We start from the raw sequence: 17,682 nt of genomic DNA, 5'->3' as shown, positions 1-17,682 counted from the left end.
GCTGCAACAGCCAGGGCTAGGTCAAGCTGAAGCCAGGAGCCAGAAGCTTCATCTGGGTCTCCCACAGGTTGCAGGGGCTTAGCTTGAACTTTAACTGGCACCTATATGGGATGCTGGCACTGCAGGCAGAGGCCTGACCCACTATACCATGACAGTAGCTCCTGCAATGCCCCATACATTCTGACTTATCAAATTCTCATCTCATTAAGTTTGGAGTGATCTCTAATTTCCCTTTGAATTTCCATTCCACCCATTCACTACTTAGAGGGAAATTAGACCTTCATTTTCAGCTATGTGGGGATTTTATTTTTTATTATTGTTTTCAAATATAATTTTGTTGTGTTCAGAGAACACATTTTGCATGACTTTGGTCATTTTAATTGTCTTAAGACTAGTTTTGTGGCCAAGATTGTGTCCCATCTTGGTAAAGGTTCCATGTGCCTGGAAACAAATCACGCATTGCTGTTGCGGGCTGGAGTGTCAGACAGATGCACCTAGGACAGACTCTTGGTGTGGCTGCCCTGGTCTTCCACACTCAGTTTCTTCCAGCTGTTTCATCCATTGTCAACAGAAGGGTACGGAGGCTCTGACTACACTTGTGGATTTGTCTGTCTTTACATTTACATTGGCTTTTGTGCTTCACATCTTTTGGATCACTTTTATTAGGTGTGTAAGTATTTAGCTTTATATATATATATATACACACACACACACATATATATATATATACTCATATATATACATATATATATACTTATATATACTTGATGAATTGACCCCTGAAACATATTGAAGTTTATTTATCTCTGATAAAATTCTTTTCTGTGAAATCTACCCAATATTAATATAGCTGGCTTCCTTTTATTTCTTCTATTTAGCATGGCATATTTTTTTGACCCTTTACTTTTGACCTATTTGGGTCAGTATTTTTAAAGTTCTTTTGTAGTCAGCTTATATGTTGATCTTGCTTTTTCCAATCTTGTATGTGCTGCTTTCTGTTTGTGTGGGAAAGCTGCAGGTTTAGACCATTAATATCAAATGTGTTTATTGATATGTTTCAGTGTAAATTTGCCATACCATTCATTTTCAAATGTCCCATCTGATTTTTCCCCTACTCTGTTTCCTCTTTCTCCTTGTTTTGGATAAAAGGCACATTTATTATTATTATTTATTTATTTGATAGAGTTAGGCAGTGAGAGAGAGAGACAGAGGGAAAGGTCTTCCTTCCGTTGGTTTACCCCTCAAATGGCCGCTACGGCCAGAGCTATGCCGATCCGAAGCCAGGAGCCAGGTGCTTCTTCCTGGTCTCCCATGCGGGTGCAGGAGCCCAAGCACTTGGGCCATCCTCCACTGCCCTCCTTGGCCACAGCAGAGAGCTGGACTGGAAGAGGAGCAACCAGGACTAGAACCTGGTGCCCATAGGGTATGCCGGCACCACAGGCATGCACGTTAGCCAACTGCTAGAATCAGAAGCAGCCAGGCTTGTAAGTGCTGCACCAAATGCCTGCCCCTTCTTCTCTTCTTCTGTCACTATGTACACACAAGCCAGCCTAAAATAGTACCTTTGCAGTCTGGCCCTTATTGTGTATTCTCCAAAGTGGCTTCCCCAGTTAAGAGGAAAATAAGTTGAGCATCTCTGTTAAATAATCATATTTTCTGTTGATTTTTTGTGGTCTTCAATGTGCTTTAAAATCTCTAGGAAACGAATATAAAAGTGCACTAGTTTTCCTCAGCCTTTTGATCATGGGTTTCTTCAATCTGGTACCTTCTTCAGAGAATAAGGTTCCTTGCTGGAAGAACTTTTCTACAACCATACAAAGATGGGGTTTAGGACCTGGATGGACTCAAAAGCAGAGACAGAGAAAGGCCACTGAATTTGTCTGCATGCGTTTTGGAAATGTTAACTGTAGGATTAATCACAAGTCAAGCAAAAAGCATACACATGCAATAAAGTATACAAGACAGTATGTAAATACATGTACACCATTTAAGCCGTAAGTCACACGACGTCCCACAGTAGTACAAAACAAAATTGTTTTAATGAGACTCGTGTCTCATGTGTGGCATGTGTGATGGATTACAAAGGGAATGGCTATTGGAAGATTTAGGAGGAAAAAGAGTCACTCTGTTTTGCGCGACACCCAAATGCCATGACAGATGTAACAAACCATTGCAAGGCTGACTTTTTATTTTTAAATTGGTGAGACTTAGGATTCATGTTTGCAGCAGCCCAACTAGATGCAGCTGGGTAAAAGTTTTGACAAATGGAATTTAGCCCAACTGGGAAGTTACTAGAAAGGAACTCAGAGTGAGGGAAGGATTTCTGTAATCTTCAAATACTGAAGCCAGGAGGTTTGACGAATGGTTGGAGATAATGCAACACAGGAAGACAAAACAGGCCATCCACCTAGGGGCCTTTTTTTTTCCAGGATAGAATACTATTAGATTCTGTATTGGTTTTTTTCTTTAATTCATTTTGAAATCATTTCAGACTTAACAGAAGAGCTGCAAATGTTCTCTCTGCATAACTTTCACTTCCCTTCTCCTAATGCTGCTATTTCATCCACCTGTGGTGCCCTGATCCAAACCATTAAGTCAGTGTGGGCCCAGTATTCGTAACTCAGCCACAGCCTTCACTCGGGTCCCAGCAGTGTTCCCACTGAGGTCCTGCTGCTTTTTCTCTCTCTCTCATGTTGGTTCTCCCAGTTTTTGTTTGTGTGCGGTTTGGACCTCTGTTAGGTGCACATACCTTTAGGGTTCATACGTCTTCTTAGAGAATTAAGGTTTTTTTATACCTTTAACTAATGTTCATCTCTGTCCTTGATAATATCCCTTGATTTTAAATAAGCTTTCCTTGAATCCCCGTATATACTCTAGCTTGCTTTTGGTTCCTGTTGCCATGGTGCATATTTTTTCATCCTTTTACTTCTAACTTTTTTTGTGTGGCAACTTAAACTAGACTTTGTACAGATAGCAGTACTTGGGTTTTTCCTTATATTCAACTTCACAATCTCTTCTTTTAAGTAACTCACATATCCTAATCACCGTCAATGTGATTACCGGTGTGGTTGGCTTCATATCTATTCTCCTGCTGCTGTTTTAGCCATTTGTTCTTTTTCCTTTTTCCTCTTTTTTGAACTTCTCTTGGGTTGTTTGAGGATTTCATGTCCTCTGTTGACTTACTACTTATACCACTTAAGGTATATTGAGAGTTACTCAAATATTTAAAATGTATATTTTTAATGCATCTAAGTCTACCTTAAAATAACATATCCACTGCACTCTAGAGCAGGGGTCTTAGGTATTCCCAATACCCCACCACCCGTTGTGGTATTGTTTTCATATATTTTACTTTTTTACATACTACAAACACATTTATGGCCAGCATCATGGCTCGCTAGGCTAATCCTCCGCCTGCGGCGCCAGCACACTGGGTTCTAGTCCCAGTCGGGGCGCCGGATTCTGTCCCCGTCGCTCCTCTTCCTGTCCAGCTCTCTGCTGTGGCCCAGGAGTGCAGAGGAGGATGGCCCAAGTGCTTGGGCCATTGTGGGGGGGAGGTAAACCAACGGAAAAGGAAGACCTTTCTCTCTGTCTCTCTCACTGTCCACTCTGCCTGTCAAAAAAAAAAAAAAACACATTTACATTAATACTGCTTCTACCTTTGAATGTCAGATATCTTTGATGTTTTAAAATTAATTAGAATGATTAAATAAAAGTTAAGTAAAAATATACATAAATTAAGATGACAGTAAGTAAAAGTAAAGCAATTAAAGTTAAGTGAATTAAAGTTTTAAATTGAAAATAAGTAGAAAATATTTTACAGATATTCATTCCATGTCCAATGATTTTTCATTTTTTCTATCCCTGAATTTCCCAGTGATATTTCCTTTTGTCTCAAAAACTTCTGTGAATATCTTTTGTTGATTAGACCTGTTAACAATGCTTTGTCTTGGGTTTATTTGTGTGGAATCCTTTTTGTTTTCGTCAGTTGAAAATGTTTTCTTAGTTTCTCTATGCTAAGGTTTGTGGTGTACAGAAGCCACCAACATGGTGAGGAAGCAGGGTAATCTTGACCCCAAAGTGTCTGTGTCCTTGGTGGACGTCCATTTAACCCCACTTCTAATCCCAGGCACTTAGTGTTCCATCCTCTGTCTCAGTGACTCTATCTTTCTGAGATCACTAGAGAGACTCATACGTGATTCAGTCTTGTGTCTGATTTAGTCCACTCAGCATAGTATCTTGAGATTAATACATGTTGGATATCAGTGGCTTGTTCCTTTTACTTGTTGAATAGCCTTCTGTTGTATCAGATGTACCCTAACTTCTTTTTAATCCATGGAAGAGCATTTGCATTATTTAGGAATTATAAATAGAACTACTACAACTCTCCATGAACTGATTTTTTTTGTACAAACATGGGTTTGTGTTTTTCTAGAACACATGTTCTCAAAGAAAGGGATAACCCCAAGGTGGAAAATTGGTTTTAGGAGGCAAAAAATATCATACTCCTCCTATATATAAAGTGCCTTGTATAGGTACATAAACTGATGCACAGTCCATCTGTAGTATTAAATTTCATGGGGGAATAATCACCAAAGCTCTGTAAAGAGACACATGAATGTTGTTTTTAAAAAATGTTTAGAAACTATCATAGAGTTGGTACCTAGAAGGGGAGCTGTGGGAACAAACTGTGTGTGTTTATCCTTGTAAATACTGTCCAACTCTTTTCAAAGGGCCGGTAACATTTTGCATTCACCTGCTCATCAGCAATGTGTGATACTGGCAGTTGCTCCACATCCTTGTTAGCTCTTGCCATCGCCAGTAATTTTTTTTCCTAAAGACATTTTTAAATTTGCTATTCAGAGATAATGCTGAATTTATTGTGTATTCTTATAAGTATATTCTTATATAACATTAATATAAATTATGCAGATTTTTAAAAAGATGGGATCACATTATCCTGAGTGTTTCCAGATTCTTCTTTTTCTTATTTCAAGATAGAACAGTAGACATCTTTTTTAAAGACATTTTTATACGTCTATATTGTTTTATTTTGCATTTACCTAATGGCTAATATCAGTGAACATGTTTTGTGTATTTATTTAGCATCTTTATATCATCTTTATTGGAGTGTCTGGTCAAGTCTTTTTTGCACTCTAAAAATATTTTTCAGAGCAAATTTATGTTTACAGAAATATCATACGGAAGGTACAAGGTTCCCATTTACTGCCCTTCCTTCCCTCCAGTTCCCCTGTGATTAACATTTTGCATTTGTGTAGAACGTGTGTTACAACAGTGGGTAGATGTCAACACATTTTTATGACCGAAAGCTCATAGTTTAAATTAGAGTTTTCCCTTTGTATAGTTTTGAGTTATGACAAATACATAACGTATGATAAGCACTGCTGCTATAGCACACAGCATCTCACTGCCTTAGCCATGCCCTGTGGAGCCCCCTCACCCCACCCTGAAACCATGGGAAAGACTGATCTTTACAATAGCAGTCTTTTCATTAATGGAGCAACAGTAAGGCTAACAGATAATGTCCCAGCATAAATAATGGAAAAGAGGATAATGCAGAATCATCAGTTGAAAGTGTAGAGAGAAAATAAAAACCAGTTAATTTGGAATTCTAGGAGGGTGGAGTAAGGTGGTGGCTGAATAAGATGCTTGAGCAAGAATCTCCTTGCAGAGACAGCAATTTGGACAGCTATTCATGTACCCAGGCCCCTCCAAAGAGCTTGGAAAGCCAGGCCGGTGCCTATGGATGGAGTCTGTTGGCTTGCCCTGATATCAGGTGAAGACCCGTGTTCCAGTGGGATGCAGTCATTTCTGGATTGTCATGGCTCTGGCCATTGTGGTAATTGGGGGGTGAAACAACAGATGGAAGACCTCTCTTTTTCTCTCTTCTCTCTGCCTCTCCTTCTCTCTGTATAACTCTGCCTTTTTGTTGTTGTTGTTGTTGTTGTTGTTTTGGACAAGTAGAGTGGACAGTGAGAGAGAGAGAGAGACACAGAGAAAGGTCTTCCTTTGCCGTTGGCTCACCCTCCAATGGCCGCTGCAGCCGGCGCACCACGCTGATCCGAAGCCAGGAGCCAGTTGCTTCTCCTGGTCTCCCATGAGGATGCAGGGCCCAAAGACCTGGGCCATCCTCGACTGCACTCCTGGGCCACAGCAGAGAGCTGGACTAGAAGAGGGGCAATGCGCCCCGACCAGGACTAGAACCCGGTGTGCCGGCACCGTAGGCAGAGGATTAGCCAAGTGAGCCGTGGCACCGGCCTCCTCCTCTGTGTTAAATAATAGTTCAACCAATAGTATTAAGTAGAAAAAGAAACTAGTAAAAAAAATAATAAACGGTTTCTCAACAGTCAAGACAAGGGCTGTTCAAGTCACTGCTTCTCATAGTATAAATGTAACTTCTACAGGTTTTCTTTTAGGTGGTCTGTTGTCACAGATCAGGGGGAACATGTGATTTTTGTCCCTTAGGTACTGGCTTATTTCACTAAGTATGATGTTTTCTAGATTAATCCATTTTGTTGCAAATGACTGGATTTTATCTTTTTTTATTGATGTGTAGTATTTCATAGAGTCCATATCCCATGATTTCTTTAACCAGTATTCATTGATGGGCATTTAGGTTGATTCCGTGTCTTAGCTATTGTGAATTGAGCTGCAAAATACATGGATATGCAGATAGCTCTTTTATTTGCTGATTTCATTTCCCTTGGATCAATTCCAAGGAGTAGCATGGCTGGGTCGTATGGTAGGACTACGTTCAGGGTTCTGAGGTACCTCCAGACTGTCTTCCATAGTGGCTTTATCAGTTTGCATTCCCACCAACAGTGTATTAGGGTACCTTTTTCCCCACATCCTCTCCAGCATTTGTTGTTTGTTGATTTCTCTATGAAAGCCATTTTAACTGGGGTGAGGTGAAACCTCATTGTGGTTTTGATTTGCATTTCCCTGACGGCTAGTGATCCTGAACGTTTTTTCATGTGTCTGTTGGCCATTTGGATATCCTCTTTTGAAAAACGTCTGTTTAAGTCCTTGGCCTGTCTCTTTAACTGGGTTGTTTAGTTGTTGTGGAGTTTCTTGATCTCTTTGTAGATTCTGGTTATCAATCCTTTATCAGTTGTATAGTTTGCAAATAATTTTTCCCACTCTGTCAATCGCCTCTTCATTTTCCTGGCTGTTTCTTTTGCCGTACAGAAACTTCTCGATTTGAAGTAATCCCATTTGTTAATTTTGGCTTTGACTGCCTGTACCTCTGGGGTCTTTTCCAAGAACTCTTTGCCTATGCCAATGTTTTGCAGGGTTTCTCCAGTGTTCTCTAATAATTTGATGGTGTCAGGTCATAGATTTAGATCTTTAATCCATGTTGAGTGGATTTTTGTGTAAGGTAGGGGATTTGCTTCATACCTCTGCATGTGGAAATCCAGTTTTTTTTTTAATTTTTTTTTATTTAATGAATATAAATTTCCAAAGTACGGCTTATGGATTACAATGGCTTCCCCCCCATAACGTCCCTCCCACCCGCAACCCTCCCCTTTCCCACTCCCTCTCCCCTTCCATTCACATGAGGATTCATTTTCGATTCTCTATATACAGAAGATCAGTTTAGCATATATTAAGTAAAGATTTCAACAGTTTGCTCCTACACAGAAACATAAAGTGAAAAATAATAGATGATTTTTTAAATGATGATGAAATCAGATCAGACCTATTGTCATGTTTAATCCCAGTGAGAGTCAAGTTGGGAATTGCTAATTTCTTCTTTTTTTTTTTTTTAACAGAAGATCAGTTTAGTATACATTAAGTAAAGATTTCAACAGTTTGCACCCCCATAGAAACACAGAGTGAAATATCCTGTTTGAATACTCGTTATAGCATTAAGTCTCAATGTACAGCACATTAAGGACAGAGATCCTACATGAGGAGTAAGTGCACAGTGACTCCTGTTGTTGACTTTACCAATTGACACTCCCGTTTATGGCATCAGTAATCTCCCTATGCACCAGTCATGAGTTTCCAAGGCTATGGAAGCCCCTTGAGTTGGGACGGTTACGGCTCGTGTGAAGCCGGGGCTGCGGCGGCGACTGCTCCTGCTGCCGCTCCCGGCCTGAGCCCGCCGCTGGGCTGGAAGGAGCGGCTGCGGGCTGGGCTGGCGGGGACTGGGGCCTCGCTGTGGTTTGTGGCGGGGTTTGGGCTGCTTTATGCTCTGAGGGTCCCGCTGAGGCTGTGCGAGAACTTGGCAGCGGTGACAGTATTTTTAAATTCATTGACACCCAAATTCTATGTGGCACTTACAGGGACATCTTCTTTGATATCAGGAGTAATATTTATATTTGAGTGGTGGTACTTCCATAAGCATGGCACGTCTTTTATCGAGCAAGTGTCTGTAAGCCATTTGAGACCACTGATGGGAGGAACAGAGAGCAGCATTTCGGAAATCCAGTTTTCCCAGCACCATTTGTTGAAGAGACTGTCCTTGTTCCAGGGATTGATTTAGCTTCTTGATCAAATGTAAGTTGGTTATAGATGTTTGGATTGATTTCTGGTGTTTCTGTTTTGTTCCATTGGTCTGTGTATCTGTCTTTGTACTTTGTATCAGGCTGTTTTGATTATAACTACTCCAGTATGTCTTGAAATCTGGTATTGTGATACCCCAGCTTTATCTATTTGAGGTCTCCTGTGCTGCCATATGAATTTCAGCATCTTTTTTTTATTCGACAGATAGAGTTAGACAGTGAGAGAGAGAGACAGAGAGAAAGGTCTTCCTTCTGTCGGTTCACTCCCCAGATGGTCGCTACAGCCGGAGCTACGCCAATCCGAAGCCAGGAGCCAAGTGCTTCCTCCTGGTCTCCGATATTGGTGCAGGGGGCCAAGCACTTGGGCCATCTTTCACTGCCTTCCTGGGCCACAACAGAGAGCTGGACTGGAAGAGGAGCAACCAGGACTAGAACCCGGCGCCCAAATGGGATGCCGGCGCTGCAGGTGGAGGATTAATCAAGTGAGCCATAGGGCTGGCCCCTCAGCACCATTTTTTCTAGATCTGAGAAGAATATATTTGGTATTTTGATTGGTTTTGCATGGAATCTGTAAATTGTTTTTGGAAGAATGGACATTTTGATGATATTGATTCTGCCAATCCATGAACATGGAAGATTTTTCCCTTTTTTTTTTTTGGATCTTCTTCTATTTCTTTCTTTAATGTTTTGTAATTCTCATCATAGAGATCTTTGACATCCTTGGTTAAATTTATTTGAAGATATTTGATTTTTTTTTTTGTAGCTATTATGAATGGGACTGATCCTAGAAGATCTTTCTCAGCTGTGGCATTGTCTCACACACCATTAACACATGGTTATGCAAGGGCAGATTGCATGTTTTAAATTAATTTTCTCTTACAATAACTCAAAAGACTGGAGGGCCCAGTGCTGTGGCATAGTGGGTGAAACTGCCACCTGCAGTGCCGGCATCCCATATATCCTCAGTCGAAGTGACCCCAGGTTAGGCACACACCGCCCAGAAGCGTAACACCGCTTCTCGGTTCCTTCTTTTACTTTTGGTTCACCTGACAAATTCACATAAGGGACTGATCATCCCAGAATTCAGAACCAAGTCATCTTTCCTCACTTGAGAGAGGTGACTCTCCAGAGACACCGTGTGGGCATACGGCCTTGACCTAATGAATCAAGGAGGTCCCCCATAAGCAGAGGACATACCAACGATCTGATACACCACTGTCTGTTCGTCTAACGTAGGGAACCCCCTGCATAGTGCCATCAGCATCTGAGGTGCTAGGAATTTGTTTAGTTATGGCAGAAGTGCTGTGAGTGTCTTTCCTTTGGCTAGAATTGGCGTGGCACGCCAGTCTTAAGTGCTCAAACATGGGAAAGATACCCCCCTCTCAGAAGCCCACACAGATTACCAAACATAATGAATCGGAGACTGATAAGAGCCTGTCACTCTAGGCCTCTGCCTCACAGGCAACAGTTGACTTAGGGAGAGAGCCCTGACAGTGAAAATGACATGACAGCAGACAATGCAGCAATGCCTAGTCAGCCACCCCCCAAATACCTGTGGGATGAACTTAGACGACCTCAAGATGATAACCCACATGAGTTCATCCCATCCGTACCCAGTGAGGATTCCCACGTTTGTGGCAGTCCCCAGGCACCCCAGGCCCTCAGGGCAGCCACTAAACCGCATCCCACCCGCATGTTTGCCGTTAATGTAGGAGCGGGTGCAGAATTCAGGCCCTGGATTCCAGTGCCTGTAGAAAGGCTTCTGCTAACCAAGGGCTGAGGATATGCTTGTGTCTTTCCAGAGAATGCGGGACAGCCCATTTGGGTAGCAGCCAGAAACATCAAGCCTGCAACTGACAGTCAACCAGAACCAGCTGAACAAGACTGAGAGTCCGCTTTATTAGTGGACACACCTGTACCAATTGTCAAGCTGCTGCCCTATCATCCTACCCTGAGGGACTGCCCATAGCCACATCCACTACTGCTTTATATCCCACTTAGCTCTGGTCAGTCATTCAAACAGCCAATAGCCTGTGTGCAGTCATGCTATTCCTGATTACCATTGTTCCTTATTCTTACCCCCTTTTGAGCAAGCACTCCTGTGGTCTCCTGTTTTGAGCGCTGGTTAGTCAATGACGGGTAAGATCCCCTGGGGGACAACCTAAGACAGGCACAGCTGCATACGGAGACCACATGGAAACGGGGTCAACAATGGTATGGCCAAGAATCATGCCTCCCATTGCTCAAAAATAAACGAAACGGGGGAAATGTGGTGGAATAAGGCCATGCCAAGATGGCCACTGGCGAGCGAGCATCAGTTACGCAGGAATGGCTTTGAAACCCACCTGGCAAAGGAGCCTGCCTGGCAACAGGCAGTGATTGGTTAGGGCATAAACCACCCCTTGACTGGATTGATTGGCTGCGTTGGCTATATAAGCTGCTGCACCAACTGAAGTAAACGAGTGTGCAAGCTGCTCTCCTCTGGCCTGCTTTCACCCGACTCCCAGGGTCTATGTGGTGACTCCGTGCCTCTTGCCCCCACCACACTTCTCCTCTCAGAATGAATCCACCTCAACATGCATGCACACACCCATGTACACGTCATGTTCCTCCTCTGTGCATCTCTTAAGAAATGGCTCAGCTTGAGCAAAGTTGACAGGAGTGGAAGGTGGAGCTCAGCACCACCAAAGGTAGCAGCCAAGGACAATGCCTCATTTTATAGAGATTCTTTCTGGTGGTTTTTTTTTTTTTTCCCCTCATGGACCCTTCTGAAAGTCTGGTGAATTTCATGGAGCTCTTCTCACAGTAAATTTTTATTTTTTTAAAAAAATTTATTTGTTCAAAAAACAGAGAACCTATTGTTTCACTGAACAAATATCCACAAAACCAGTGCTGGGCTAGACTGAAGCCAGGAGCTAGGAACCCAACCCAGATCTCCCACATGGGTGTCAGGGACCCAAGTCCTTGAGCTACCACTACTGCCTCCCAGGGTCTGAAATGGCAGGAAGCTGGAATTGCACATGGAGCCAGGAGCCAAACCCGCACACTTCAAGATGGAATGTAGGCATTCCAAGTACCTTCTTAAACAGTGTGCCAAACACCTGCCCCTCACCGTATTTTGTTTTAGATGTCTGAAATGAAATATACAGAACTACAAAAGAAAGCAGTTATACTAAAGAAGTTATCAAAATGTGCCCTACAATGAAAGGTATCCTTGTTATTCTGTGATGTTTGACAAATACATTCAGCCCATCGACTAACACTATAGACAAGATGTAAGAAATGGTTCTATCAATGCAAGAACTTCCCCAGTCTCTTTGTGGTCAATCCTTCCCTCAACTTCCAATCGTGGTGATCATTGGTCTATCTTTTCTCCTATGAATTTTTTTCTGTTCTACAATATCATCTTTTTGGTCAGTTTTCTTCTACTCTGTGTGTTGCACTTAAGGTTCATCCAAGTTGTCTCATATAGCATCAGTAGTTCAATCCTTTTTGTTTCTGTGTGGTATTCCAGTATATCAGTGTGCCAGAATCTGCTTGTCCGTTCATTCCCTGAAGGGCAGTTCCGTTACTTCCAGGCTTTTTGGTGATTAAGAATAAAGACCCTATAAGTATTCATATACAGATTTTTGTGTGTGTGAACACGAGTTTTCATTTCTCTTGGGTAAATAAGGATTGCTGCATCTATTTGCTTGAAAACTCCAAGTTTTAGCATATACTTGAAAATGCACAACTATTTCTTTTAAATTCATAACAAAGGCCATATTCAAAGGTGAAAGTACTTTCTTCCCAGGAGATTTTTCCATGTGTTTCGATCAGTGAGAGGAATGGTTTGTTCACTAGCAAAGTCACTGTTCATAATAATTTCGTTAGCACTTTAAAAAGTGTCTTGGCTGTCAATGTAGATGACACATATTCTTTTGGCTTACTTGACTCACCTGATGGACATTGTCCTACTACGGGAATGGAGTGACAGTCTTGCTGCAGATGAAGTCTTGGTGTGCTCTTGTTGGTCACTCTGCCAATACCAAGTAGGAGCCTGTGGTCTGATACAGACGGAGGGGCTGACCACTCTGTCTTACAGGCTTTTCCTTGGAACAGGGGCAAGGGTGGAGGTGGCAGACTCCAGACTTCTTTAGAGAACTTGTGTTAATTCTGCTGTCACCAGTTAACCATATGAGCTATGAGCTGAGCAAGCCTTTTGTCTCTGTGGGCATCCGTTTTAGAGCTCACCCTAAGGCAAGATGAATAAAGTGCTCAAGGTGCAGAAGTACAGAAGGCACTCACCTTGGGGCTGGCCCTGCACCTTCATAATACTGTGAGCACCGGTTCCTTAAGTGCTGCCCCCCAGGGCTTCACTTGCCCAAGTTCAGGTTGTAGTCATCTATATAGTAAGGAGGTAGGTTCCATAATCCTAGCATTAACTTTTTATGACCCAAACTAATGCTTAGGACAACACACAACCAAAATAAGATTTAAATGTATTCAGTTGATTTTGGATAAGAGCCATGCTTGATAATGGAGACCAAAAATACATTTTTCTTTTAACAGAAGGGCATACTTCCTTTTCCCTCCACTTCAGAAAGGCTATATGAATGTTCTCCAGCCACCCTGTAACCTCAGTTCTACCCATGGTCCTCAGCTCACTGGTTACAGTACTTTTCTGTGGTGCATAACCCAGATCATTCCTTCTCTTGCCCTATGATGATAGATTCCCACGTGCAGTCTAAGAATTCTCAAAATGTCTGTATTTGTGGGTTGATGTGGGACAGAGATATTAAGAAGTACACTAGCTACATACACCCTTAGGAGTGATACTTGTTTTATTCTGAATTTGAAATAATGAGGAAAGATGGTATTAAAATATTTGTAAAAAGCTAATTTGTGAGATTATGGTAGATTGCTTTTTTATTTGGCCATTCAATAACAAGATCAAGTCTTTAAGCTATAAAATTGTAATTACTGTAGTGTGTGTACCTTCAGGAGAGAGTTTAGAAGTAGAATTGCTGGGTCCGAGCGTAAATGGGCCTATGTAATTTTCTAGGTATCGCCAAAGTCCCCCTCCAAAGAGAATGAGCCCTTTGCTTTCTGCTGGTGCTGTAGGAGAGTGCCTACACCACACAGATTCGTACCAGGCTATATTGGGCAACTAGGAGGATTTTTTTTTTTTTTTTGCCATTTTGGTGGTTGAAAATAATATCTCATTATAATTTTAATTTACATTTCCCTCACTGTATAAACAAGCTTGAGCATCTTTTCATATGATTACAAGTCATTTTCATTTCTTTTTCTGTGAATTCTGTTTATTTCTTTAGCCTCTGTTTCTGCAAAGTTGATGGCTTTTTTCTTTTCTATATTTGAATCTCTATTTTAAGAAAATTCAGATTTGTTTGCCTTATTAGTATGACTCTTTATTTTCCATATGGAATGTGCCCTTTAACTTACATGTAGTATTTGTTTCTTATCACACATCTTTTAAAAATATAAAAATGTATCTATCTTTATTCCTTATTTGCTGCTTCTGGATTTTGAGTAACATAGTAAGATTTCCCAACTCGCAGATTATGATGGATTTATCCATGTATTCTTCTGGTAGGTGCATGATTTCATTTAAAATTTGAGATACATTTGAAAACCTGATAATTACAAAGAACGATCCAATGTTATCATTCTCCAGCTGGACCAAAGCTGCTAATTTAAATTTTAATCTTTTCTCTGTATTTTGGAAATTATTCCTGTATCATATACTCGATTTCCATGTGCAATTGTTTCTACTTACATATTTCCTATTGTTTCACTGGCCTGCCAGTACCTCACTGTTTTAATCATAGAAGTTTTAGGACACGTTTTACTGTCTGATTAGGCTGGAATTCACTCATTGCTCCTTTTTCCATGTTTATAAATTTGGAGAGAGGGAGAGGGAAAGAGAGAGGAGAAAAAGAGGAAGAAAGAGAGAGAGAGAGAGAGAATCTCCCATTTTGCTGGTTCACTCCTGAAATGTCCCAGATATCAGGAAGTGACCCAGCCAAAGCCAGTAGGCAGGAATTCAGTTCAAGGCTCTCACGTAGGTGGCAGTGAACCAAACTCTTGAGCCGTTACCTGCTGCCTTCCATGGTGTGCATCAAGAGTGGAGCTGTGACTGCATCACAGACACGCGTATGTGGGATGAGGGCATGCAGTGACTTACCAGCTGGGCCAAATGCCTGTCCCACATGATTCCTTCGGAAGAAGAATAAAATGGGAAGCATCAGTCTGCTTGGTTTTAGAATTTGTTATATAGCCATGGAAATCAAGACAGCATGGAATAGTATTGGCAAAGGGAGGCACACAGATGAAGGGAACAGAGTAGAGATCCAAGAAATAGCTCCTCACAAATACGGCTAACTGATTTTTGACAAAGGAGAAACAATAATTCAGGGCAGAAGGACATCCTTTTAACAAATGGTGCTGGAACAATTGGACAGACATAGGCAAAAAAAAAAAAAGAAAAAAAAAGAAAAAAATCTTAACCTAAACTCACATCCTATCTACAAATTAAATCAAGTGGATCACAAATTTAAATAGAAAACATAAAAAGTCTTCTAAAGGAAAACATAGGAGAAACTCTTCAGGACACATGGCAAGAAAAAAACATCCTATACACCCCAAAAGCATGACTGTAAAGGGAAATGGTGTTAAAATGGGCTTCATTAGAATGAAACATTTGTCTGCAATTGGCCCTGTTAAAAGATTAGAAAGACAGACTACATACTCCGAGAAATAATCTGCAAAGCTGAGATCTCACAAAGGACTCATGCTTAGACTACAGATGCTGTTTGGGTTATGATGTTACCTCTGGATAAACCCATACATCATAAGTTGAAAATACCATGTTGAAAATGCATTTAATCTATTTACCCTACAGAACAGCCTAGCTCATCCTTGCCTGTCTTAAACATGCTCCAAACACCTATGTGAGCTGTCAGTTGAACAAAAACACAAGTCCTGGCCGGCGCCGCGGCTCAATAGGCTAATCCTCCACCTGCGGTGTGGGCACACCGGGTTCTAGTCCTGGTCAGGGTGCTGGATTCTGTCCCAGTTGCCCCTCTTCCAGGCCAGCTCTCTGCTATGGCCCTGGAGTGCAGGGGAGGATGGCCCAGGTCCTTGGGCCCTGCACCTGCATGGGAGACCAGGAAGGGCGCCTGGCTCCTGGCTTCAGGTCAGCGCGATGCGCTGGCTGCATTGCACTGACCGCGGCGGCCATTGGAGGGTGAACCAACGGCAAAGGGAGGACCTTTCTCTCTGTCTCTCTCACTGTCCACTCTGCCTGTCCAAAAAAAAAAAAAAAAAAAAAAAAAAAACCACAAGTCCTGTTTTATCATACAGTGTTGAGTATCTCATGTAACAAACACAGATGGACATTTTATAGACATGATGGGATGGGAAAACACAACATGGGGGCGTGATTACTGGGTCTATACTTAGTTTATAAATATGCTCCATTAGTTTTCTATTCCTGCCAAAACAAACTTAAGAAACTCAAATGCCGCAGACTTACTCTCTTGACATCTTAGTATTCATGGGTCCAGAGTGGTCACACAGGCCAACACAGTGAATGGTCACACAGACTACAAGAAATGGCAGTAGGGCTCTTTCTGGAGACTCTAGGTAAGAATTATTTCCTTGACTTTTCCAACAGGAAGTACCTGTCTTCCTTGGATTATGACTCCATTCAGCCATCTTCAATGCCAATAATGTCATCTCTCTCCAACCCGTGTTTTCTCCCTAATCTCTCTCTCTCTCTCTCTCTCTCTCTCTCTCACACACACACACACCCACCCACCCACCCACCATACTCAGAAAAGATTCTTTGCTTCTGAGGACTCAAGCATTAAGAAATAATATGCTTACCAAGGTTTTTAATTATTTTTGAAACGAATTTTATTGATTTGTTTGATAAGCAAAGTGGCAGTGAGAGAGAGAGAGAGATCTTCCATCCATTGGTTTACTCCCCACATGGCCACAACTGCTTGGGCTAGGAGGGGCTAGGCTGAGGACAGGAGCCTGTAACTTCATCCAGGTCTCCCACATGGGGGAAAGGGGGAGCTGGATCAGAAGCAGGACAACCGGACACTGGCACCAACACTCCAATATGGGATGCTGACATCACAGGTGGCAGCTTAACCCACTGTGCTGCCACTACGTAGGCCCCAAGGTCTTTAACCTTGAAATCACATGTACAGGGTCACTCTTGCTAGCTAAGGAATGTTCAAAGCAGTTTATTTGTGATAACCAAATATTGGAAAGGGCCCAAATGCCCTTTGGCGGGTGAATAGCTAAACCATGCTACACTCACACCATGCAATACTATGCAGTAATGAAAAGGGGACAGGCTGTGCATAGATCTCAAGGGCACTATGGCTAGTGGAAAAAGTTAATCTGAAAAGGTCATTGCCGGCCTGTGCTGTGGCATAGTAGGTTAAGCCTCTGCCTGTGCACCAGCATCCCAGCTGGGCACTGGTTCGTGACCCAGCTGCTCTACTTCCCATCCGGCTCTTTGCCATGGCTTAGGAAAGCAATGGAAGATGGCACAAGTCCTTGGGCCCCTGCATCCACGTGGGAGTTCAGAAGAAGCTCCTGGCTCCTGGCTTCAGATCGGCTCAGCTTCGGCCATTGTGTCCAAATGGGGAGTGAACCATCGGATGGAAGACCTCTCTCTGCCTCTCCTCTCTCTGTGTAACCCTTTGGAATAAATAAATAAATCTTCACTAAAATACACTTGGTTTCGTCCAGATTTTGATGTAAATTGACTAAGGTGGGGACTGGGAATGGACACTTATTAGAACTCTCCAGATAATTCAAGGGCAGAGCTGAGGCTGAGAGCTACATCTCTAATCCTTGTTATTCTAAGTGTCTTCTTTGGGCCAGCAGCAACAGCACATGACCTAGGAACTGCTACAGTCTCCAAATCCCAGGCCCTACCTCGGGCTTCCTGCATGAGAAGTGCATTTTCACAACATCCCTGGTTGATTCTTAGACACATGGGGGTTTGAGAAGTACTGCTCTCCAGCAGGGTTTAATGCTGAGGAGCAGAAAACAAGAACAAAAGGAAAATTTTCAGGTTTAGACAGCAACTGTAACGAGAGCCAAAGACAAGGCTGCTGATGAACAGGTG

At 42.2% G+C, this 17,682-nt stretch overlaps 1 protein-coding gene across 10 annotated transcripts in view; it reads left to right on the top strand.

Moving 5' to 3' along the window:
- LOC127485578 (uncharacterized) overlaps positions 1-17,283 on the top strand; it is a 73,123-nt gene extending 55,840 nt beyond the window's left edge. For 8 of the 10 annotated variants that reach the window (XR_016221099.1, XM_089313668.1, XM_089313661.1 and 5 more), the window contains 2 exons: positions 8,310-8,523; positions 10,331-11,928. The gene's annotated coding sequence lies outside the window, so the exon portion shown is untranslated. Of the gene's footprint in view, positions 1-8,309; positions 8,524-10,330; positions 11,929-17,078 lie in introns of those variants that run through there. The other 2 variants (XM_089313669.1, XM_089313659.1) reach the window with 1 other exon arrangement.
- The last annotated feature ends 399 nt before the right edge of the window (positions 17,284-17,682 follow it).

This window comes from Oryctolagus cuniculus, chromosome 15 (genome assembly GCF_051225735.1).
Source record: "Oryctolagus cuniculus isolate XC-2025 breed Fujian yellow rabbit chromosome 15, ASM5122573v1, whole genome shotgun sequence".
NCBI classification, from domain to species: Eukaryota; Metazoa; Chordata; class Mammalia; order Lagomorpha; family Leporidae; genus Oryctolagus; species Oryctolagus cuniculus.
This window is presented reverse-complemented; position numbering and strand designations above follow the sequence as displayed.